Genomic DNA, 25,077 nt, shown 5'->3' with positions numbered 1-25,077 from the left:
ATCACCTCCCCTCCATAGTGATGTGGGAAACAAAGGTAGAAGGGAATGTAAATAAAATTAAATTTCCTTATAACCTGCAGCCCATGGACAAATGCTTGAGCTAGGCAGAGTATAACATTCCTCCGGGAAACTTTCAACTACCCTAATGTTAATGCTTTGCTGTAGGGAAAAAACAACCTTAACTTGACAATAGCCAGGCCTCCAGTATCCTGGGGGTCTTCTTTAGCAGATGAAAGTCCTTTTGGACACCTCCCTTTTTCCTCACCTCCCCCACCTCCCAAGTATATAATCAGCGATTCCTCACAACCCCACTGCGCCAGCTCTCTCACCCATGGGTCCTGTCCCTGTGCTTTAATAAAATCACCTTTTTTGCACCAAAGACATCTCAAGAATTCTCTCTTGGCCGTCGGCTCTGGACTCCAACAACACACTCCAAAAACTGTATCAACAACAAGGTCTGAGTTTGTCTCTCTGTCTCTGTGTGCCTCTCTCTCTGTCTCTTTCTCTCTGTGTCCCTGTCTCCTGCCCCCTCTTTCTCTCTCTCTCCCACCATGTTATCCAGAATCCTGTTTTGATGGCGTCCTGACCCAAGCCCACAAGATGGGGGCTTGCTTATCCGAAATCCCAGAGGAAACCAGCACCTGGGGCCTGGTCACAGAGGAAGAGCCCAAGATTCAAATACCATTTTTCCTCTGCAGTTTGAAGGCTGTTTCAGTCAGCCCACCTGAAGTGTCTGCATTGTAGACTGCTTGTTATCTTCATGCTTTCCTCATTTATCCATCCAGATGGAGCGATTTCAGGAGCATTCCTTACCATTCTGTGCATCATTTTAATTTAGTCTTTTTTTTTTTTTTTTAATGTATGCCTGCCTGGCACCATTGGTATCTTTTTCAAAGAGGTGGTTTTGTTTCTATGGCAACTGAGGGGTCTATTGTAATCAAACATTGAGCCCCATTCAATTGCAATCTTCTCATCCCCCTACAGTTTGCTCTGGTGGTTATGCTGTATTGTGATGCTTTTCTTCTGCATCCTCACTCAGCCTGTTGCATTAGTTTCGCTGTATTGGGCAGGGGCCACTCAGAATGCTACTTTAGCTGGCTTACGAAAAGGCACTAAAAACTTTATGTCCACCTCAAACGCCAAAGTCAAAATGCATGTGCCTAATTGCCCTTTTAAAAGAGCAAAAACCTCCAAGAACGTTTCCTCAACAACAGTCTCCTGTCCTTATTGCCTTTGATTTACCCATCTGACTCCCAAATTGTACTAGGTCTTTCCAAGCCAACAACAACAACAACAATAATAATAATAATACGCTACCATTTATTGAATTCGTACTATGTGCCAGACACTGTACTAAGTCTTTTTTATTATCACTAGTTATAATCTAATTTTTGAATAAACAATAAACTCGAAGGTTCCAAAATTTTTTAAAAGGTTTTATTTATTTATTTGACAGAGAGTGAGAGCATGCACACAAGCAGGGGGAGCAGCAGAGGGAGAAGCAAGGTCCCCGCTGAGCAGGGAGCCCCACGTAGGACCCTGGGATCATGACCTGAGCTGAAGGCAGACGTTTAACCGACTGAGTCACCCAGGTGCCCCGAAGTTTCCAAATTTTAAAAGTGTGGTGCATTTTCAGTAAAAATATCTCTGCCCCCACTCTCCTGCTCTCACCCAGTTTCACTCCACATGAACAACTAATTTTACGTGCTCCCAGAGATGTGCTATACATGTACTAGCAAATATATGTGTGCGCAACCTGCACCTGACATCTCTCGGAAATCATTCCACATCAGTTCATAGAGAGCTTCCTTATTCTTTTCATGGCTAGATATTATTTCATTACATGGAAGTACCATAATTTATTTAAACATGTATATACTGATGAGGGAGCAGACGGCAAGTTGAGGACAAAGCACAAGCTGACACCTCGAAACACCTCCCCCTTTGGGATCTGCGTGACATTCCTCAGGCACTCCTGGCTCCTGGCTACCCTAAAACTAAGGGAAGGAAAAACAAATGGTTAATTAATAGAGATCACAGTCCTACAAAACATGAGTCTCCCTCAGTTTACCAATGTCTTAGTGATTTACAAGGAAAAGGCATTCTTATCAATAGCCTAACTTCCAGAGACCCACAACTCAATTTCCTGGAGCCCTAACACCACCTCCCTTCCATGAGTGATGTGGGAAACAAAGGTAGAAGGGAAAGTAAATAAAATAAAATTTCTTTTTCTTTTTTTTTAAGATTTTTATTTATTTATTTGACAAAGAGAGACACAGTGAGAGAGGGAACACAAGCAGGGGGAGTGGGAGAGAGAGAAGCAGGCTCCCCGTGGAACAGGGAGCCCGATGCGGGGCTCGATCCCAGGACCCTGGGATCATGACCTGAGCCGAAGGCAGACGCTTAACGACTGAGCCACCCAGGCGCCCCTAAAATTAAATTTCTTTTATGACCTGCAGCCCATTGACAAGGACCTGAGATAGGCAGAGTATAACATTCCTCCAGGAAGCTCCCAACCTCTTAAAAGTTAATGCCTTATAGAAGGAAAAACAACCTTAGCTTGACAGTAGCCAGGCCTCCAGTATCCTGAGGGTCTTCTTTGGCAGATGAAAGTCCTTTTGGACACCTCCCTTTTTCCTCACCTCCCCCACCTCCCAAGTATATAATCAGCCATTCCTCACAACCCCACTGCGTCAGCTCTCTCCACCCACAGGTCCTGTCCCCGTGCTTTATTAAAATCACCTTTTTTGCACCAAAGATGTCTCAAGAATTCTTTCTTGGCCGTTGGCTCCAGACCTCACCAACATTCTAAAACTACATCATATACTAATGAACACTTGGGTTGTTTTTATTTATTTATTTGACAGAGAGCGAGAGAGAGAGATCACAAGTAGGCAGACAGGCAGGCAGAGGGAGAGGGAGAAGCAGACCCCCCGCTGAGCACAGAGCCTGATGCGATGAGGGGCTCCATCCCAGGACGCTGGGATCATGACCTGAGCGGAAGGCAGATGCTTAACTGATTGAGCCACCCAGGCACCCCCTGGGTTGTTTTTAATCTTTTGAAAATTTCATGTGTGTGCAAGTATATATGGAAGAAAATTCTTAGCAGTGGAATTGCTGGGCCAAAGGGTAAGTGCATTTTTACCTTATTTAATTTATTTTTTATTTTATTTAAAAAAAAATTTTATTTAAATTCAACTTAACATATAGTGTATTATTAGTTTCATAGGTAGAATTTAGTGATTTATCAGTTGCATGTAACACCCAGGGGTAAGTGCATTTTAAATTTAAATAGATACTGCAGGGGTACCTGGGTGGCTCAGTTGGTTAAGCATCTGCCTTCTGCTCAGGTCATGATCCCAGGGTTCTGGGATTGAGCCCTGAGTTAGGCTCCCTGCTCATGGGGGATCCTGCTTCTCCCTCTCCTCCCTGCTCGTGTTCTCTCTCACTATCTCTGTCTCTCTCCCTCTTTCAAATAAATAAAAATAAATACATAGATACTGCAAAATTATCCCCATAGATTATTTGCCAATCCATGCTACCACAAAGAATATAGAAGAGTGTGTATTTCCCCATATTTTTTTGTAGGAAACCAAGAGAGGAATTTGTTTTGCTGAGGTGCAGATTGTGTGGCAGAGAAAAGAAGTTTCCTGTGAGACCGAGGAAGGCGGCAGATGTCAAAGGAAGAAAAATTCATTCTCTCTGGTAAAGAAAAAATTATTCAGTGGCACCTGTTAAAGCACAGTGAAGAAGACTTCATTCAAGGTGGGAGTGGACTATCATGATGGGTGTAGGGACCACTGAGGTCGGAGTTTGCAGCGGGGGAGAGAGGTTGGGCTCAACTCTGATTTCAACACGGGCAATGGGAATTTATATAGGTGGAGGTCAATGAACGGAAAAAGGAAACATCAGGGGTTGGAGGATTCTGGCTAAACCTGTTTCCAAACTCAAACTTGTCCATGCACCTGATGTACAGTAAGCCAGCATCTGGGACATCAATTTTGAAGCAAAAAAGTTTTATTATCAGAAGGGCAACCCAACGAGAAGGCAGAGGATCGTTCCCAAATCTGCCTTGCTTTGTTCAATCTAGGGCCAGTTTATACATGATTATGTAGGAATGTGAGCACATGAAGGGAGGTTTATGGGCTTATTGAAACTTTAGGGGGAAGTCTTGAAACCATTTGAAGGTATGTATTCTTCTGGACAGTGAAGCATCATCTGGGACCTGGGGACCTCAGATAATTTTAAGACAAATGTTACTGGGGCGCCTGGGTGGCTGTCAGTTAAACGTCTACCTTGGGCTCAGGTCATGATCCCAGGGTCCTGGGATAGAGCCCTACATCGGGCTCCCTGTTCAGCAGGGAGTCTGCTTCTCCCTCTCCCACTGCCCTTCCCTCCTTCTTGTGTGCTCTCTCTCTCTCTCAAATAAATAAATAAAATCTTAAAAAAAAAGACAAATGTTACCATCTGTTTTCCGTCAGATTCTTATAATCAATGTGCAAACAAGGGATAGAGTGAAAAGGGCAAGGTTAATAATTAATCATGCACAGAGCTTAAGGAAACATAATTAAACAAAGAACAGAATGTGAGGCTAGGTCAATAATACAACTATAGTACAGCTTATACTTTCAAAACGGGTCCAAGAACCAAGTGTCTGGCTTCAAACCCACCTATCAGGGTTCTTGCTGAGGGCAGGGCAGGGGGATCACACCTGATCAGGGATGGTGGGGGTGAGGAACAAGATTTGGAGGGTGATTAGACATCCAGGATGGGGGGGAGGCAGGGTTCTGGTTAACCCGACTTAGCAGGATTCTTGCTAAATTTGAACAATGCAAAGATGAATATGGAAGTCCAAAATTCAGGCCTAGTTAAGAGTTGAGGGGAGCCTGAGTGGATTCGGTCAATGAAAGAATCTTTGTCATAGGCTCCATGATCCTACCTTGTGATCCTCAAATCTTTAGCTAGAATGTATTAAACTCATAAAGTGCCTGGTGGGAATGAGCTTATCTTGGAAGTCGGTGGAAAAGTTCATTTTGCACCCAGCTGATGTGAAGCAGAGGCAGCCCTAGAGATCCAGGCATGAAAGCAGGAAGGACATGGAGGACCCACACAGAAAGTGGAGAGAAGGTTCTGGGCTTCTGGGGACTGTTTTTTTATGGAGTCCTAGCAAAGCTGAGCTGCTCTCCAGGGGCAGGGGGGCTGCAGGTGACATTTAGGACATACACACACAGCTCGTAGTTCATTTGGAAATAAAGCTGATGCTGTCTGGAAAACATATTTGGAAACAACAAGACAGAAGTCTGTCCACCCTCCTCAAGTCCTCTCTAAAATGATAGCCCCACCTTCTTCCTTGGAAATGCTCAGGCCAGTGGCCTGATTGAGGATGCAGAAGAAAAGCAGTGTGGAGCAGGGTAAAAGTCAGGGCTTGGGACATGGTTGGTCACCCCCTTGGGGAGTCTTTTTTTTTTTTTTTAAGATTTTATTTATTTATTTGAGAGAGAGAGAATGAGAGAGAGCACATGAGAGGGGTTAGGGTCAGAGGGAGAAGCAGACTGCCTGCTGAGCAGGGAACCCGATGCGGGACTCGATCCCGGGACTCCAGGATCATGACCTGAGCCGAAGGCAGTCGCTTAACCAACTGAGCCACCCAGGTGCCCCAACATTAATTTATATATTAACATATATGCATTAACACATATAACATAATTAATCTACATGTATATATGTGCAGGAAAGAATGGTACACGTTTTGTAGCCAAGCAAGCTATTTTTATTTTTAAAGATTTTATTTATTTATTTGAGAGAGAGAATGAGAGAGAGAGAGCATGAAAGGGGGGAGGGTCAGAGGGAGAAGCAGACTCCCCGCTGAGCAGGGAGCCCGATGCGGGACTCAATCCCCGGACTCCAGGATCATGACCTGAGCCGAAGGCAGTCGCTTAACCAACTGAGCCACCCAGGCGCCCACCCCCTTTGGGAGTCTTGCAGTCAAACATGACTTCATCTCTTTATTCCTAACAGCTGCCTTTGCTGGAGCTGTCATGCCACACTGGAAGCTTTGCACAGGTTGTTGAATATAATCCCCACAGCCAAACTCTATTATACTGCTTCCCAAATTTGCTGAATGCCAGAATCACCTGGGGAGCTTTACGAACTCCCAGTGTCCAGTCATATCTCATGCCAGTTAAATCAGAATGTCTGGGGATGAGGGGCACCTGGGTGGCTCAGTCGGTTAAGCGTCTGCCTTCGGCTAAGGTCATGATCCAGGGTCCTGGGATCGAGCCCCCCATCTGGCTCCCTGCTCAGCGGGGAGCCTGCTTCTCCCTCTGTCTCTGCTCCTCCCCCATGCTTATGCCCTCTCTCTCTCTCAAATAAATAAACAAACAAACAAACAAACAAACTTTAAAAAAATATTAAGAATGTCTGGGGATGAGAATCAGGCTCAGTATTTTTTTAAGACCCTTAGATGATGCATTGAGCAGCCCCATATGGGAAGCATTGCTCTATTACTATTCTTCCTTATAAATGAAGACTCAGTGTGACTAAGGGCCCACAGCTGATAGAAGTTGTAGAGCTACACCTTCTAAACCCACACATTAGCCACCAAGTGGAACTACCTCAGAGCTTCTACAGGGTAGGTCAGAAATTCTGGAGATAGGGGTGCCTGGGTGATTCAGTCATTAAGCGTCTGCCTTCAGCTCAGGTCATGATCCCAGGGTCCTGGGATCGAGCCCCAGGTCCTGGGATTGAGCCCCACATCAGGCTCCCTGCTCTGTGGGAGGCCTGCTTCTCCCTCTCCAACTCCCCCTGCTTATGTTACCTCTCTGGCTGTCTCTCTGTGAAGTAAATATTATCTTTAAAAAAAAAAAAAATTCTGGAGATACAGGAGACCTCCAAGTTCGTCTTGCCATTTTGACTGTGACATTGTATTAGGGTTCTCCAGAGAACAGAATCAATAGGATATTTATTTATTTGCTTGTTTGTTTTAAGGAATTGGCTTGCATTGTTATGGAGGCTGAGAAGTCCCAAAATCTTTAGTCAGCAAGTGGGAGGCCTGAGAACCAGGAGGTCAGATGGTGTGAGATACAGGGCAAGTCCAAGTCTGAGGGTGGAAAAAGACCCATATGCCAGCTCAAAGAGTCAGGCAGGGAGAGAGAATTTTTCCTTCTCTGGCATTTTGTTCTGTGTGGGCCTCCCACAGATTGGATGACGCCCACCCGCTTAGGGGAGGGCAATCTGTTTTAAGCAGTCTACCAATTCAACTGTTAATCTCCTCCAGATACACCTGCACAGACACACCCCGGATAATGTTTGTTTTAATTTTTTAAAAAGATTTCATTTATTTATTTATATATTTGAGAGAGAGAGAGCGTGAGAGGGGGAAGGGTCAGAAGGAGAAGCAGACTCCCCACTGAGCAGGGAGCCCGATGCGGGACTCGATTCTGGGACTCCAGGATCATGACCTGAACCGAAGGCAGTCACTTAACCAACTGAGCCACCCAGGTGCCCCTGTTTGTTTTAATTTTTATTTAAGTTTTAATTAGTTAACATACAGTGCAATATTGGTTTCAAAAGTAGAATTCAGTAATTCATCACTTACAACACCCAGTGCCCATCATAACAAGTGCCCTCCTTAATACACATCACCCATCTAACCCATCCTCCACCCACCTCCCTCCAGTAACCCTCAGTTTGTTCTCTATCCTTAAGAGTCTCTTCTGGTTTGGGACTCCTGGGTGGCTCAGTCAGTTAAGCATCTGCCTTTGGCTCAGGTCATGATCCCAGGGTCTCACATTGGGCTCCCTGCTCAGCAGGGAGCCCTCTTCTCCCTCTGCCTGCCACTCCCCCTGCTTGTGCTCTCTCTCTCTCTGACAAATAAATAAATAAAATCTTTAAAAAAAAGAAGAATCTCTAATGGTTTGTTTCCTTCACTCTTTTTTCCCCCTTCCCATATGTTCATCTATTTTGTTTCTTAAATTCCACATACGAGTGAAATCATATGGTATTTGTCTTTCTCTGACTTATTTTGCTTAGCGTAATACACTCTAGCTCCATCTAAGACATTGCAAATGGTAAGAGTTCATTCTTTTTGATGGCTAAGTAATACTCTAGTGTGTGTGTGTGTGTGTGTGTGTGTATGTATACCACACCTTCTTTATCTATTCATCAGCCAATGGACATTTGGGCTCTCTCCATAGTTTGGCTATTGTTGATAATGCTGCTTTCAACATTGGGGTGAATGTACCCCTTTGATTTGTATTTTTGTATCCTTTGGGTAAATACCTGGTAGTGCAAATACTGGATTGTAGGGTAGGTCTATTTTTAACATTTTAAAGACCCTCCAAACTGTTCTCCAGAGTGGCTGCACCAGTTTGCATTCTCACCAACAGTGTAAGAGGGATCCCCTTTCTCCACATCCTCACCAGCACCTGTTGTTTCTTGTATTGTTAATTTTAGCCATTCTGACAGGTGTGAGGTGGTATCTAATCGGGTTTTGAATTGTATTTCCCTGATGATGAGTGATGTTGAGCATTTTTTCATGTGTCTGCTAGCCATCTGGATGTCTTCTTTGGAAAAATGTCTATTCGTGTCTTCTGTCCATTTCTTAACTGGATTATTTGGTTTTGGGGTGCTGAATTGATAAGTTCTCTATAGATTTTGGGTACTAACCCTTTATCCAATATGTCGTTTGCAAATATCTTCTCCCATTCTGTCGGTTGACTTTTAGTTTTGTTGATTGTTTCCTTTGCTGTGCAGAAGCTTTTTATCCTGATGAAGTCCCAGTAGTTCATTTTTCTTTTGTTTCCCTTGCCTCTGGAGATGTGTCTGGGAAGAAGTTGTTGAAGAGACTTTTTCCATTGGATATTCTTTCCTGCTTTGTCGAAGATTAGTCGACCATATAGTTGTGGGTCCATTTCTAGGTTTTTCTATTCTGTCCCATTGATCTGTGTGTCAGTACCTTACTGTCCTGATGACTATAGCTTTGTAATACAGCTTGAAATCCGGAATCATGATGTCTCCAGTTTTGTTTTTCTTTTTCAGGATTGCTTTGGCTATTCAGGGTCTTTGTGGCTCTAAATCCTACAAATTTTAGGATTGTTTGTTCTAGCTCTGTGAAAAATGCTGGTGGTATTTTGATAGGGATTTCATTAAGTGTGTAGATTGCTTTGGGTAGTATAGACATTTGTTCTTCCAATGCATGAGTATGAAATGCTTTTCCATTTCTTTGTGTCCTCTTCAATTTTTTGCATAAGTGTTCTACAGTTTTCAGAGTACAGATCTTTTACCTCTTTAGTTCGGTTTATTCCTAGGTATCTTATTGTTTTTGAAACCCCATTGAAAGTGGGGTTGATTCCTTGATTTCGTTTTCTGCTGCTTCATTATTGGTGTATAGAAATGCAAGAGATTTCTGCACATTGATTTTATATCCTGAGACTTTGCTGAATTCATGTTTTAGTCCTAGCAAATTTTTGGTGGGTCTTTCAGGTTTTCTACACAGAGTATCATGTTGTCTGCAAACAGTGAACATTTGTCTTCTTCCTTGCTGATTTAGATGCCTTTTATTTCTTTTTGTTGACTGAAAGCTGAGGCTAAGACTTCCAGTATTATGTTAAATAGTAATGGTGAGAGTGGACACCCTTGTTTTGTTCCTGACCATAGGGGAAAGGCTCTCAGTTTTTCCCCATTGAGGATGATATTGGCTGAGGATGATACAGCTTTCATATATGGCCTTTATGATGTTGAGGTATGTTCCATCTATCCCTACTTTGTTGAGGGTTTTTATCAAGAATGGATGATGTATTTTGTCAGTTGTTTTTTCTGCATCTATTGACAGGATCATATGGTTCTTATACCTTCTTTCATTAATGTGGTGTATCACATTGATTGGTTTGTGCATACTGAGCCAATCCTGCAGCCCAGGAATAAATCCCACTTGATCATAGTCAACAGTTCTTTTAATTACAACTGATTTGCTAGTATTTTATTGAGAATTTTTGCATCCATGTTCATCAGGGATATTGGCCTGTAATTCTCCTTTTTAGTGGAATCTTTGTCTGGTTTTGGAATCAAGGTAATTCTGGCTCCATAGAATGTGTTTAGAAGTTTTCCTTCCATTTCTACTTTTTGGAACAGTTTGAGTAGGTAGGATAGAAGAATAGGTATTAACTCTTCTTTCAATGTCTGGTAGAATTCCCCTGGGAAGCAATCTGGCCTCGGGCTTTTGTTTGTTGGGAGACTTTTGCTTACTGATTCAATTTCTCTCCTGGTTATAGGTCTGTTCAAATTGTCTCTTTCTTCCTGTTTCAATTTTGGTAGTTTGTAAGTTTCTAGGATTTTGTCCATTTCTTCCAGATTGCCTGGTTTTTTGGCATATAATTTTTCATAGTATTCTCTTATAATTGTATTTCTGTGGTGTTGGTTGTGATCTTTCCTCTTTCATTCATGTTTTTATCTATATGGGTCCTTTCTCTCTCTCTCTCTCTTTTTTTTTTTTTTTTTGATAAGTCTAGCTAGGGGTTTATCAATTTTATTAATGCTTTCAGAGACCAAGCTCTTAGTTTCATTGACCTGTTCTGCTGTTCTTTTTGTTTCTGTATTGTTTATTTCTGTTCTAATCTTTATTATATCCCTTCTTCTGATGGCTTTAGGCTTATTTGCTAAATAGCTCCTTTAGATGTAAGATTAGGTGGTGTGTTTGAGACTTTTCTTGTTTCTTGAGGTAGTCCTGTATTGCTATATACTTCCCTCTTAGGAATGCCTTTGCTGCATCCCACAGGTTTTGAAATGTCGTGTTCATTTTCATTTGCTTACATGTACTTTTTTATTTCTTCTTTAATTTCCTGGTCAACCCATTTATTCTTTAGTAGGATGTTCTTTAACCTCCATGCATTTGTGGTCTTTCGGGTCAGGTCATGATCTCAGGGTCGTGAGATCGAGCCCTACATCAGGGTCCACACTCAGCATGGAGTCTGCTTGAGATTCTGTCTCACCCTCTTCTGCCCCCTCCCCCCTCCCATGCGCGCTCTCTCTCTCTGTCTCTTTAAAATAAACAAATAAAAAATCTTTAAAAAAAGAAAAGAAACAAAAAACAAAATATACATAAAAATAAAATAATAATTTAAAAAGGAATTAAAATAAGAAAAAAAGAAGAAGAATAATAAAAGTAAGAAGGAAGCTAGATCCTATTTCCTCTAGAGCTGCAGCTTTGCAACACTCTATGATCAGTAGACTTGGTGTGTGCAACGTGTGTGTGCTGGTCTTCTGGGGGAAGGACCTGTTGTGCTTCTCAGGGGGACCTGTCCTAGTGGAGATGCGCCTGCAGGGCACAGAGGGGTGGGGCTTGGAATAACCAGCTCCGGCCTCCACTAGCTGGTGCTGTTTTGCTCCCTGAAGGCTTTCAGTGCTGATGGGCGGGATGAAAATGGTGGTGCCCTCCTTTCTAGCCCTGGAGCTGAGAGTTTGTGCCCCCCACTCTTCAGAAAGCCTTCACAGAAGAGCAATCAATCACCCCTCTAGCAAAGCACAAGAGTTCCAATTTCTCCACATCCTCACCAACACTTCTTTTCCATGTTTTTGATGATAGCCATCCCAATAGGTAAAAGTGCTATCTCATTGTGGTTTTGATTAGCATTTCCCTAATGACTAATGATGTTGAATATCTTTTCATGTGTTTATTAGCCATTTGTATATCTTCTATGGAGAAATGTCTACTGAAGTCCTTTGCCGATCTTTTTAACTGAGTTGTTCATTTTTTGTTGTTGAGTTGTAGGAGTTCTTTATATATTCTGGATATTTAACCCCTATCAAATATATGATTACCAAACACGTTCTCCCATCCTGTAGGTTGTCTTTTCACTTTATTGATAATGTCCCTTGATGCACAAAAGTTTTTAATTTTGATGAAGTCCGATTTATCTATTTTTTCTTCTGTTGCTCATGTTCTTGATATCATATCTAAGAATCCATTGCTATATCCAAGGTCATGAAGATCCTAAAACCTTGTTTCCTCTAATTTTCTATTCCCTCCCCAAGAAATCTCATTCATACCTCTATATGTGCAAATGACACCAAAATGTCTATCTCCACCCTAGACTTGTCCTCTGTTGATTGCCTAGACCTTGGTTCAGCTACTTACTTATCTCCCCACTCAGCAGTCTCAATGGCACCCCAAAATTCAGCATGTCCAAGTTCAAACTCATGATCTCCACACCCAAAAAGCTAATTGTCTTCCAGTGTACAGTATCTCAATAAATGGCATCTATATCCTTCCATTCAAGGATATAAGCCAAAGTCTAGGAGTCATTCTTTCCATCTCCCTCTTCCTAAACCCCAGTATCCAATCCACTTTGAAGTGCTACCAATTCCATCTCCTACTATCCACTGTCACTGCCACCCTCCTGGTCCAAGCCACTGTCTCTCACCTGGACTATACCAATAACTACTCTCCTTACATCCACTCCATGCCCACCCCAAATCTGTTCTTCATAATATAGCCATATCATCTTTACAATGTGCAAGTGTGATATTATTACCTCGGCCTAAAATTCTTCAAAAAACTTTTTTGTGATACTTTTCAAATATAGACCCAAGTCATCTTGTATTTCTCTCACCCTGCCCTCCTTGCACTCTATACTCCAGCCACACTGACCATTTTTTGTTCCATCCACACATCAAGCTGTTCTTCACACATCAGGCCATTGCACAGGCTGTTCTCATGCCTGGAGTATGGTATCAGTCGGAGACCTGGCAGGAAACAAGCATCATGTTCAAAAAGGTTACCTGTCTTGGTCACTTCAGGCTGCTATAACAGAGTACTGCAGCCTGGGTGGCCTAGAGACAAGAGAAGTGCTTTTCTCACAGTTCTAGAGACTGGAAAGTCCAAGATCAAGGCACTGGCAGATTCTGTGACTTGTCAGGTCCTGCATTCTGGCTCATAGACCACTGTCTTTTCTCTGTGAGGTATCATCTCTCTGGGGTCTCTTTTACAAGGTCATTAATCCCATTCTTGAGGGTTCTGCCCTCATAGCCTAATCACCTCCCAAAGGCCCCATCCCTGGTACCATCATGTTGAGGATTAGGTTTCAATGTATGAATTTTGGTGGGAAACAAACATTCAGTCTATAGCAGTAACTTAATAGAGTTTAATGATGGGATTTTTTGAAAAGTTGCAGGCAGGGCTAAGGGAAACACCACCCAGGGACTAGCAATGTGAGAATCACAGCCAGGCCTAAAGAGGCAAGATAGTTGCTGGGAACCAGTGAGCTTGAGGTTGCAGGTAAAGGGCCTGTCAACAAAAGCAAGTTGTCCAGAAAACAGATGCTAAGATGAGATTAAGCATGCAAGGATTTTATTAGGGAAAATACTTATGAGAGAAAATGGGGAGAGAACAAAGAAAGGCTGGGAGAAAGATCAGACATGGTGTAAATCTGACCCCAAATAAAGAAAAGAGGGAAGGAGTGATAGGTAGGAGCATCCTAAACTGTACAGACGAAGGAAGTTTTGTCAAGGTTATCAGGGAGCCCTCTAGCCAAAATTAGCCAGCAGAGAAGTCCTGTATCTCCCAGGAATGCCTTAGTATCCCTACTCCATAGCCACTGGCTGGAAGCAGTCCATGCAAAACATGGCCTTGGTGCAATGCTCAAGTGGGTTTCAGAGCACAGAAACTAGGGCCCCCAGTTTATTAAGATTTCCGCAGTCATAGGTCTCTCTTGTGGTTGTCACAGAAGCCACAAGTAGAGGAATGCCCCCCCCAGGCAGGGAGGGAGACTGAGGAATAAGTACCATGACCTCACTCTGCTGCCTCGCACTCATTTTGGGGGGATGTCTCCCAGTGGCCAAACCCAGCTGGAAGCAAGAGCCTGGTGAGGCAGTCCCACCTGGGCACCGAGCAGGATGGGGAAGGGTAGAAAGTAGATCCTGAGAGGCAGATGCCTTACCTAATCATTTCCTACAGTTCTCTCCAACTCCAGCTCATACAGCACTTCAGGAAATCTCGCCTGGACCTTTGGGTAGGACAAGTTCCTCTGTTGATCCAATCTTTTCCTTCCTTGCACTTACCAGTGTGTCACTAACTATTCTCTCGTATGTGCCCCTAATTTTTCTCCCACCTGACTGCCAGGGTGCAGGGGCCACTTCTGCTATTTCTTGCCATTGTATTCTGTATTGTGTCTGGCACAAAGCAGATGCCCCATGAATCGTGCTTGAGTGAAAGAATGAGCGAATAAGGATTCAGAGCCAAAAGCTCCCCCGAAACCTCCAAACATGCTCAGCGTTTATCCGCATATGGAGAAGCTGAGGTCTGGAGAAGGAAAGGGGCTGCCCAAGATCACCTAGACCAGTGCTTCTCACACTACATATGGTTCATTTTTATTTCCCATTTGTTGGCAGACTGACACTTTTGTAATACACAATAAAAGTGAATTTCTAGAGGGGCGCCTGGGCGGCTCAGTCGTTAAGCATCTGCCTTCGGCTCGGGTCATGATCCCAGGGTCCTGGGATCGAGCCCCGCATCGGGCTCCCTGCTCCGCCGGAAGCCTGCTTCTCCCTCTCCCACTCCCCCTGCTTGTGTTCCCTCTCTCGCTGTTTCTCTCTCTCTGTCAAATAAATAAATAAAATCTTTTTTTAAAAAAGTGAATTTCTAGAAAAATGAAATAAAAACACAAAAACCTATAAAATACAAGCCCGTTTTTTATATAAGCAATTTAAAATTGCTCTGTCAAATTTATAATGTTTCTGAAGACTAACTTAATTTCTACACTTATCTCCTCTCAGAGCAGTAACAGTTGACAGACACTGACAGAAACCGTCAGTGGGGGACCCAGTGTAACCGCTACCCCAGGCTGCATCCCTAGGCAGGACTGGGCCTCCCACCCAGCCCTTCCATGTAGGTGCAGGAAGGAATCATAGGCAAGCCAGCCCTTCCCAGCCCTGGTCTCCCTGGAACTGAGTCTGAAGTCTATACCAGTTTGGGAGCTGGCTTCCCTCTCTGGCCAGTTGGGACCCAGCAGCCCCCAGATGCAGTGTTCCAGGAGCTGTGAGGCACAGACATGCAATTACAGAGCTGCCGTCTGTACACTGCTGCCTGCCTCCTTCATGCAAACTGCAGTCCTCTCCCCTGGATGCAGGTGAGCAAAGGGGCCTCTCCCTGGTCCTGCAGAGACTCTGGCCTCTCTTGCAACAGAAACACTGATCTGTTCCTGAGAGAGCACTGGAGGGCAGCAGGTGCAGCAATCCCAAACTGGGGTGCCCAAGCCTGAGGTGGCCTGGCTATGCAGACGGAGGTGTTCTTTTCCAATGGGGAGGCCCAGGTCCAGAAGGGAAGGCTGCCCACATTTCATAGGAGAGAGGAGCCAGTGACTCCCCCTTGCTTCTCCTCTTCTCAGTGGTCCCATTAGCATCCATGCTGCAACTGCCATGCACTCAAAAGTACCTTCACCTCCAGAGGTCCCCACACCTTCTTTCTGGCTCTCTTCCAGTCTATCCTCACAATGAAGCCACAAGCAGGTTCCCATCTGCTTAAACCCTTTCAAAGTCTTCTTGCTGCTCTCAAAGTCAGGTACAATTGTCTCGCTACAGCCAGCAAAGCTTGCAAGCCTGGATTGATCCACCAAACCCACTAAAAAAACCCTACTTAGATGTCTCGAATGAACTTAAAGTTCATTATATCCGAGTTGAACTTGAGCATCCTTGTAGACCGGTCCTCCTCCAGAGTTCCCCATCTTGCCAATAATATCACCTTTCACATAGCTATAGTATCCAGAATCAAGGATTTAGTTCTGATACCTCCTTTTCCCTCACCCTCTGCAGCAAAATCGGTTCCAAATGGCTTTTCTTCCTACATATATTTCAAGCCATCCATGCCTGTCCACCAGTCTAGTTTCTGCACCATCACCTTTAGCCAAGTGACTATGTTAGTCTCCCACCCAGAACCACACACCCACCTGGGCTCTTCTCTACCCTTTCTCCTTGCTGCCGCCAAACTACAGGTCCAGTCATATCCCCTCTGCTTCAAGCCTTTCAGAGCCTCCCCACTGGTCTCACAGATAGGTTCAACATCCTGACCATGGCCAGCTTGACCCTGTGCATGCTACTTTCTGCCTCCTCCAGCCCATCTCCACATCTCCCTCATTCACTTCTTTCAGGTGCTCAAACATCACACTCTCCCCCACCACAGGGCCATTGTACATGCTATTCCTTCTGCTTGGTGTTCTCCCTTCTCTGTCCTCTCCCTTCAGCCTACTCCACCTGCAGGTCTGTATTAGAATGAAACTTTGACAAGGTAAAATTCCTAGCATATGCATTCCTAGCACAGACAGGTGGCCATGTCCTTGACTTCACTGTAGAGGAGGAGCCACCTGCCCACACATTTCCCTCCCCACCACCTCTCAGCCCCCCACGCAGAGGCAAAGCTCCTCAGTGCAAATAACCACCTCTAGGGGGCTCCTGGCAGTCCCTGGCTCTGCCCACTGGCATGGCAGATGAAGGCAGAGCCTAAGTTCATGCATCAGCCTAGGGAGGTGACATAGGGACTGTGTTCCCAGCTGGCACACACTGCAGACCCAAGCTCTGAGGACAGGAGTTTGGGATCCCAGCACCTCACTGCTAAGACACTACCTCAGAGATGATATCATCCACCTACCTCATCATTGTCCAGATAGTGCTTGGAGCCTAGCAGGGGAGAGGGGTTCATCCAAGGCCATTTTGTCAATGGCATAGTCCAAATAGGAAGCAAGTCTCTTTACTCCCATTTCAGTGCTCTTTCACATCAACAAGGAGGGATGACAATGAGAAGACATACCATCAAGAGGCTTCACAAGAAGCAGATACAACAAAGGAGGTGAAGCAGAAAAAACATGGGACTGGTTCTTGAACTCACCTGAGACAGCCCCATACATTATAAGAAATAGCTGGATGAGACTTTGTGGTGGATAAAAGGCAGATTGTGACTAGAGGAGGTGCTGCTCCATGTTGGTGAGGACCAGAACTGGTGAAAAAGTACTGGTTATTGGGCGCCTGGGTGGCTCAGATGGTTAAGCGTCTGCCTTCGGCTCAGGTCATGATCCCAGGGTCCTGGGATTGAGTCCCGCATCGGGCTCTCTGCTCCTTGGGAGCCTGCTTCTCCCTCTGCCTCTCTCTCTCTCTCTCTCTCTCTGTCTCTCATGAATAAATAAATAAAATCTTAAAAAAAAAAAAAGATTAAAAAAAAAAAAAAGTACTGGTTATTACCATTCATAGGACCTCGGCCAGTCTACAGTTGGGAAAGGTCTAGGCAAACCCAGTTTCCATGTTAATAACAGCAACTTGTATGTAGGACTCTCTGAGATGAAATTGGAAATGTCCTTTAAGATACTTTTAGCTGTTTCAAGTTTGGCAGGGAACACCCAACCAAAAATACCTGAAACAAAAAACGACATTTATTCTCCCATTTTCCAAGAAATCTGGAGGAAGTTTCAAGTGTTGGCTCAGTGGTTCAAGGAGGTCATTAAGGTCCAAGCTCTCTCCATCTTTTCATCCTGCTGTCCTCACCAAAATGATGATGTTCCCCTCATGTTTGCAAGACAGCCAAAGTATCTCCAAGGAATCACATCACCACACAGAGAATTTCTCCTCCCTTACACCTCTATTATCTTGGATTGGATTACATTTTTTCCTAGGAGGTCCCATTCTCCCCAAGAAACTTCCCTTAAGATGTGATTGGCCAGGTCAGGTCACATACCTATGTTACAAAGGACACATACAAAGCAGTCCCTGGATATTTCCACCTGTATAAGTGGAAGTGAGTGCTGGTGAGTAAAAAGGAATGGAGAGTGAGCTGCTTGAATAATCGACTGACAGGTTCTGCACCACTGGACAAGTCAAGAACAGACCCACTGCCACATTATGCCAAGATCCAGAAATTTGCTAGAAAGAACTGATTATCTCCTGATAAGGACTTTCACAAAGATCAGTGAATCTAAGACAGGCTTGACCTTGTGGGTTGACTCGCCCCATGAGCAACCAGACATCTGTTCAAGATTTTCCTCCTCCTTCAGCTCTCCTGCTGCTCATGGGGCTGTTTACATCAAGTTCATTAAAGGTTCTCTGTCCAAGATTGTGCAAAAAGATGACTAAGCCTCCTTGTGAAAAGATCCAACCACCCAGTCATCAGTTTCTCCTTTGGTATGGGGAAGATAGGCCAAGAGAGGAAAAGAAGCAAATAGAAAAACCCTCATCTTCACCTTAAAGCAGCATCAAGGAGGCACAATGACCATAGTGAACTGGATATGATGACGCCTGAGTTCCAGGCTCTGTAACATCAAGCAGTTTCCTCCACCTCTCTAAGCCTTCATTCCTTCCTTAGAAAATGATTTTCAGGGGCGCCTGGGTGGCTCAGTTGGTTAAGCGACTGCCTTCAGCTCAGGTTATGATCCTGGAGTCCCAGGATCAAGTCCCGCATCGGGCTCCCTGCTCAGCAGGGAGTCTGCTTCTCCCTCTGACCCTCCCCCCTCTCACGCTCTCTATCTCATTCTCTCTCAAATAAATAAATAAAATCTTAAAAAAAAAAAGAAAATGACTTTCATAATCCATCCCCTTATTTAACTGAGATTATACAAGTTCATGTATATGGAAAAGCTTTGTGAAGCAAGAAGTATCTATCAGTCAGTCAACAAATATTAAGTACCAATTATGTGCCAGGTACAACACAGTGATGGATGTCCTTGTTCTCATGGAACTTCCATTTCAGTTGGGGAAAACCACAATTAAACAAGTGAACCAATAAAGAATGTATAGCTGGGAAGATATTTGTAAATGAAATATCCAATAAATGGTTAGTATCCAAAACTATAAAGAGCTTATACAACTGAACACCCAAAAGACAACTAATCCATTTAAAAATGGGCAGAAGACATGAACAGACATTTCTCTAAAGAAGATATCCCGATGGCCAACAGACACATGAAAAGATGCTCAACATCACTCATCATCAGGGAAACACAAATCAAAACTACAATAAGATGTCACCTTACCCCTGTCAGAATGGCTAAAATCAAAAACACAAGAAACAACAACTATTGGTGAGGATGTAGAGAAAAAGTAGCCCTCTTGCACTAATGGTGGGAATTCAACTAGTGCAGCCACTGTGGGAAACAGTATGGAGGTTCCTCAAAAAAATGTAAAGTAGAGCTACCCTATGATCCAGTAATCACACTACTGGGTATTTTCCCAAAGAATACAAAAACACCAATTCAAAGGAATAAAAGCATCTTGGTGCATTATCTACAATAGCCAAATTATGGAAGCACCCCAAGTGTCCATTGATAGATGAATAAATAAAGAAGATGGGAGATAGATAGATAGATAGATAGATAGATAGATAGATGATAGATAGATAGATGATATAGATATAGATATGGTGGGAAACTATTCAGCCTTAAAAAAGAATGAAATCTTGCCATTTGCAATGATGTGAATGGAGTTAGAGTATTTTATGCTAAGTGAAATAAGTCAGTCAGAGAAAGACAAATACCATATGATTTCACTCATTAATGGAATCTAAGAAATCTAAGAAATAAAACAAAGGAGCAAAGGGGAATAAAAGAGAGACAAATCAAGAAAGAGACTCTTAACTCTACAGAACAAACTGATGGTTACCAGAGGGGCGAGGGTGGGGAGATGGATGAAATAGGTGATGGGGATTAAGGAGGGCACTTGTGATGAGCACCAGGTGATGTATAGAATTATTGAATCACTATATTGTACACCTAATATAATACTGTATGTTAACTATACTGCAATTAAAATTTTAAAAATACATTACTAAAAATCCAAAAAAAGGGAAAAGAATGTACATCTGGGTAGTTATAAAGACTACAAAAAATAAGTTCACTGATAGAAAGTGACTGGGTGGCAGGGAAAGAGTTGGGCTTTCAACACTTGACTGAAGACCTAAAGATTTGAAAGAGCCAGGGCGCCTGGGTGGCTCAGATGGTTAAGCATCTGCCTTCGGCTCAGGTCATGATCCCAGGGTCCTGGGATTGAGCCCCGGGTCGTGCTCCCCGCTCAGCGGGAAGCCTGCTTCTCCCTCTCCCACTCTCCCTGCTTGTGTTCCCTCTCTTGCTGTGTCTCTCTCTGTCAAATAAATAAAATCTTAAAAAAAGATTTGAAAGAGCCAGCCAGGAACCGATGGGACAGGGCAGACAGTACTCGAGGCAGCAGGACAAGGGCTGTGCAGAAAGGCAGGCCTGGGCAGGACAAAGGCCAGTGTGATTGGAATGCAGTGAGCACAGGGAGTAGAAAGAGGAGATCAGAGGCAGGCAGGTCCAGGGTCATGCTGGGTCTCTAGGCCTGGTTTCTTCAAACTTTGGGTCCCAGTCAGTGGGATCAGGGAGTGCTTTTCAGCTTCTTTATAGTTTTTTGTTTCTCTTATCTGCAATGACCATATTTAACTTTTATAGTCATAAAAATAAGTTTAAAAACTGGAAACTGATGTCCACAGAAACCTGGAGGAGCAGAGAAGGCATGAAGAAAAGGGAATTGTTCAGGAAAATCCTCTGCCTTCCCTCCAGTCTGGCCTGCCTAGGGCTCTGCAGGCACCCTCAGCCCCTTATGACTCCCTGCCCTTGCTTCTTGCTCCTCTCCCTCTGTCCCTCCCTCCCTCCCTTCCTTTCGTCCTTCCTTTCTCCAGCAGTGGAATTGTCTTTTCCCTCAAATGGAAAGCCAAAAGTCCTTCCTTTACAGATAAGGACTCATGAACCTACCAACTTGAGCCAGCAGCTAGATGAGAGCATCCAATTCAGTTCCATCCGTGTTTAATAACTATAGCCCTAGTGGGTGTTTCCTATCCACCTCCCCAAATAAGAAGTTGTCTTTCATATGCCCAGCACCCTCATTTCCTGATGGGAGAAGAAAAGGAACTGGCTAGAAACTAGCATTCAGGGAAGGAGGACTAAGTTGGACTGACAGCTCCTTTCTTCCTGACGCCGAATGTAATTATGGGTCTCAAGCTCACAGGCCCAAGTCCATGGCAAGTATCATCAGTCAGCAAAGGCCTGACATAAGTGGTGAGGACTGTGGAACCTCTCACTCATTTTCATGGGCATATTTATTAATTCATATCCCCTCTTCTGGTAAGAGTCAAAACAGTAAATGTACGGAAAATGGAGAGAAGTAGATCTTGATAGTATTGTTGAAACCCCCAGGAGCCAGCCCTCCGGAGAACTAAAATCCTCATGGATATTTATGGATATTTCATTTATGCAAATACACAAATTCCTGTTTTGTTTTAGCTAGGTCAGGGTGGGTTTCTGCCTCTTAGAAGTGAGAGGGCCTAGGCTGATACCTACAGATACGGTGCTTTGTCCTTCATAATGCACTTTCACCCCTATGAATTTATCTGAGCACCAGAATGTCCCTGTGATAGGAACACTATCACCACCCTCTTTTTATGGACAAACTAAACAGCCTGAGGCTCAGCCTGGTCCAGTGGCTGGTACACCTCTCAGCCCAGTGTTCCGAGTCCTTGTATCTCTCTGCTAATAACTCCTCTGCCAATGCCATGCAAGCCAAGAAGCGACTTACCCCAAATATGATTCTCTCACCAAGTTCTGTGTAGGGTAGTATATGAATTGGTTCTATTTTCTGAAACAGATCACCTTGCCCTGATATGTGGCACATTGGATAAAGGGATAATTATGCACCTACATGAGGAATAATATTAATGGGGAAAATTAGGGGAATTTTTTTAAAGCAGAGACCATTTTCTATTTACTTTTATTATAATGGGTTCCTGGCAACAAATTTGTAGAAAGTGGGACAGCTGACACAGCACAACACACAAATGAGAAAGGCTTCCAGCAAAATGCCAAGTGGAAATGGCAGAATCCTTACGGCCATATTCATTTGTCCTAAGTATGAATAGGACAGAGTTTCCCAGAGTGTGTCTGTATAAACAGACCACTAATCTCTTGGGACAGTAGGGCAAGGTGGGAAGGGTGTTAATGTCAAAGAACAATGGGACAGCTGCACACACTACCCCTTTTGAAAGGATTCACTGACAAATCCTACAGTAAAGCGAACTATTTTACATGGGGTTTTCCAAACTTATTTTACCAGGGACATCTAGGAATAAAATTATTTGACAACAAACAACAGAAGCCAACAATAGTTAGCTTAAGAGGAGAAAGGGGGACTTATTGGACGGCTATAGCAAAACTTATAGAATTACAAGGTCTTTGGTTCTTTTTTTTTTTTTAATATTTTATTTATTTGACAGAGAGAGACACAGCGAGAGAGGGAACACAAGCAGGGGGAGTGGGAGAGGGAGAAGCAGGTCTCTTGCCGAGCGGGGAGCCCGATGCGGGGCTCGATCCCAGGACCCTTCAGCCCTTTTTGTTTAAAAAAATATGTTGTATAATCTTTTTTTCACTACAAAATGTCATCTTTATCATAAACTACATTCCCTATATACATGCTCCTAAATTCTGCATTTTGCTTCATTATTATATATTTTGATTCCTGAACCACCTTAACACTCTATTACAGTATTTTGATACACAATAGGACAACTTTCTTCAATCTTTTCTCAAAAATGCCTTGGCTGTTTTTGTGCATTTTCCTTCCCATGTGAACTTTCCTCAACAAACTTGTTGGGATTTAGTTGGGATTGAATTGAACTTATGGATTAATTGAAGAATTTTTTTTTTAAGTAGACTCCATGCCAAACATGGAGACCAATGCAGTGCTTGAACTCATGACCCTGAAATCAAGACCTGAGCTGAGATCAAGAGTCAGACTGAGCCACCCAGGCTCTCCTGAGTATTTATTTATGTATTTATACTATTGGTTCTTAAAAATGAGGAAACATTTGTCTCTACATGTATTCAGTGGTTCTTCTAAGTCTTTCAATAAAGTTAACATTTTTTCTTCACACTATTCTTGCACATTTCTTGTTAGGTTTATTCATAATTATTTGTGGCTTGTGTTGCCATCATAAATTGGATATTTTTTGCAACAAGCTTCTAATTGGTTATTGCTAGCATATAACAGAGCTATTGATTCCCATACATTTTTGAGAGGGACAGTCATCTCCCCACTGGCCATGTCTGTCAGCATCAGTCTGGAACCAGTTCTGTTCAACTGTAACTCCCTGGATGTCCTTGATTGAGTCTCTTCCAATTCTGGCCTGTTTCCCCACGTGTAAAATGAGTGGGTTCAACTAGATTAACTAGATTACTGTTTTTCAAATGCAGGTTGAGAGCCAGTTGAGGATCATGAAATAAATGTAGTGGGTCAAGACCAGCATTTAAAAACTAATAATAAGGGCGCCTGGGTGGCTCAGTCGGTTAAGCGACTGCCTTCGGCTCAGGTCATGATCCTGGAGTCCTGGGATCGAGTCCCACATCAGGCTCCCTGCTCAGCAGGGGGTCTGCTTCTCCCTCTCCCTCCCCCCACTCATGAACTCTCAAATAAATAAAATCTTTAAAAAAAAAAAAAACTATTAATAAAACGGAGTAGAACCAAAAGTACCAGAATTCATCAGACTAAGGGCAGTTACTATTTTTGTTAAACTGTTTCCTCACCAATATGTGTATGTGTGTAGTGTGTGTGTGTGTGTGTATACTAGGTTATAATGTAAACAGTATTTCCTAGGTGAGTTGCAATTCAAGAAACTTGAGGGGCGGCTGGGTGGCTCAGTCAGTTAAGCATCTAACTCTTGGTTTTAGCTCAGATCATGATCTCAGGGTCATGAGATCAAGCCCCACCTCGGGCTCTGTGCTCAGCAAGGAGTCTGCTCCTCGGGCTGCTTCAGACTTTCTCCCTCTGCCCCTCCCCCCAACCCATGCACACACACACTAAGATAAATTAAAAATCTTAAGAAAAAAAAAAAGAAAGGAAAGAAAGAAAGAAAAAGAAAGAAAAGCTTGAGGGTCACTGCAGAGAGTAACCCCCAAGGGCCCATCCCTGCTCTGCAATCCAAGAATTTGGAATTTGTATCCATGGCATTGGGTTGCTTTTCCCGCCACCAGAACAAACTGGTCTGCAAGAAGCAAATAACAGGACAGACAAAGCAGCTACCATCTGCATAATTTATACACATCCCCCCTTCACACACACACCACACACACACACACCCACACACACCCCAAACCTCAGGGAGGAGCGACCTGATTCTGCCCCAACCCAGGAGATAAAAGGGTTAAGGTGCAGTCTCCCAACCTCCTCCCCCTCCCTAAGGGACCATTATTCTCTCTGGGGAAAGGCTGTGTCTCCCCCATGACAATCCTGTAGTCCCAACAGGTATTCTACTCTGAGCCAGTTCCCCACAGGGAAGGATTTTCTGTGCTAGAGAAACAAAGGAGCCCAGGTGAGAGGTAAGGAGCTTTAGGAAACCAAACTACCTACTGACTACCTACTGTCAACCTTGAAAATAAAGCGGCCAGTTACTTTACCAGCAAAATGGATTTATTCAGAAATGGCAGAGGAATTGCAATTCAGACATGAAAGCTACGGCAAAACCACCCACACGTCCGGAGAACAAAGGACAGGAACGTTATAGGGAAAAAAGGGAAGTAGGGCGGTGCGCGGGTGGCTTTGAACAAAAGTCCATTGGAGGAAAGTGAGAAACGTGATGAGTTTCTCCTTGGCTGGGCTATTGTTGGGCAAGGAGAAAAATCTTCCTGCTTGCTGGGGTCGTAAAGTAGGCTTCTTCCTGTTGGAAAATGCAAGGTATGAGCTGGAATCTGCAATTGCCCTGGAGTTGGTAGGGGGTGAGCACTCCCCTTCTGGTCTCATGCCTCTATTTTAAATGAAGTTTCCTTTATTCAGTTCCACACCACTGTGAAAAATGTGTAAGTGGCTGGTTCAGTGGTAAATTAGAACAACTTTTCTAGAGGCAACCTGGCAACGTGTTATAAAATAAAATAGTAACTGTGCATCCCTTTTGCCCCAGCAATTCTGCTTCCATTAGTTTCTCCTGAGGAAATTGTGGGACAGGTGAGCAAAGATACACAAGCAAAACCAAACAAAATTTAGGAACAGTTTTTTAGAAACAGATTGGGCAAATATGCTCATCCATATGATGGGAAAACGGTATCATTAAAG

The 25,077-nt window shown here is 43.6% G+C and overlaps 1 long non-coding RNA gene across 2 annotated transcripts; it reads right to left on the bottom strand.

The window, feature by feature from the left end:
* Nucleotides 1-1,457: 1,457 nt before the first annotated feature.
* LOC135362792 (uncharacterized) lies at nucleotides 1,458-17,238 on the bottom strand. 2 transcript variants are annotated; one of them, XR_010408001.1, is made up of 3 exons: nucleotides 16,874-17,238; nucleotides 12,647-12,741; nucleotides 1,458-1,997 (listed from the first exon to the last, which is right to left on the bottom strand). It is a non-coding gene; the product is annotated as an uncharacterized LOC135362792 (long non-coding RNA). The 2 variants fall into 2 exon arrangements; XR_010408002.1 differs by lacking the exon at nucleotides 16,874-17,238 and adding an exon at nucleotides 16,637-16,756.
* Nucleotides 17,239-25,077: the final 7,839 nt, after the last annotated feature.

Source organism: Mirounga angustirostris, unplaced genomic scaffold (assembly GCF_029215605.1).
Source record: "Mirounga angustirostris isolate CCGP_5_RB_7025 unplaced genomic scaffold, mMirAng1.0.hap1 SCAF_16, whole genome shotgun sequence".
Lineage (NCBI taxonomy): Eukaryota > Metazoa > Chordata > Mammalia > Carnivora > Phocidae > Mirounga > Mirounga angustirostris.
This window is presented reverse-complemented; position numbering and strand designations above follow the sequence as displayed.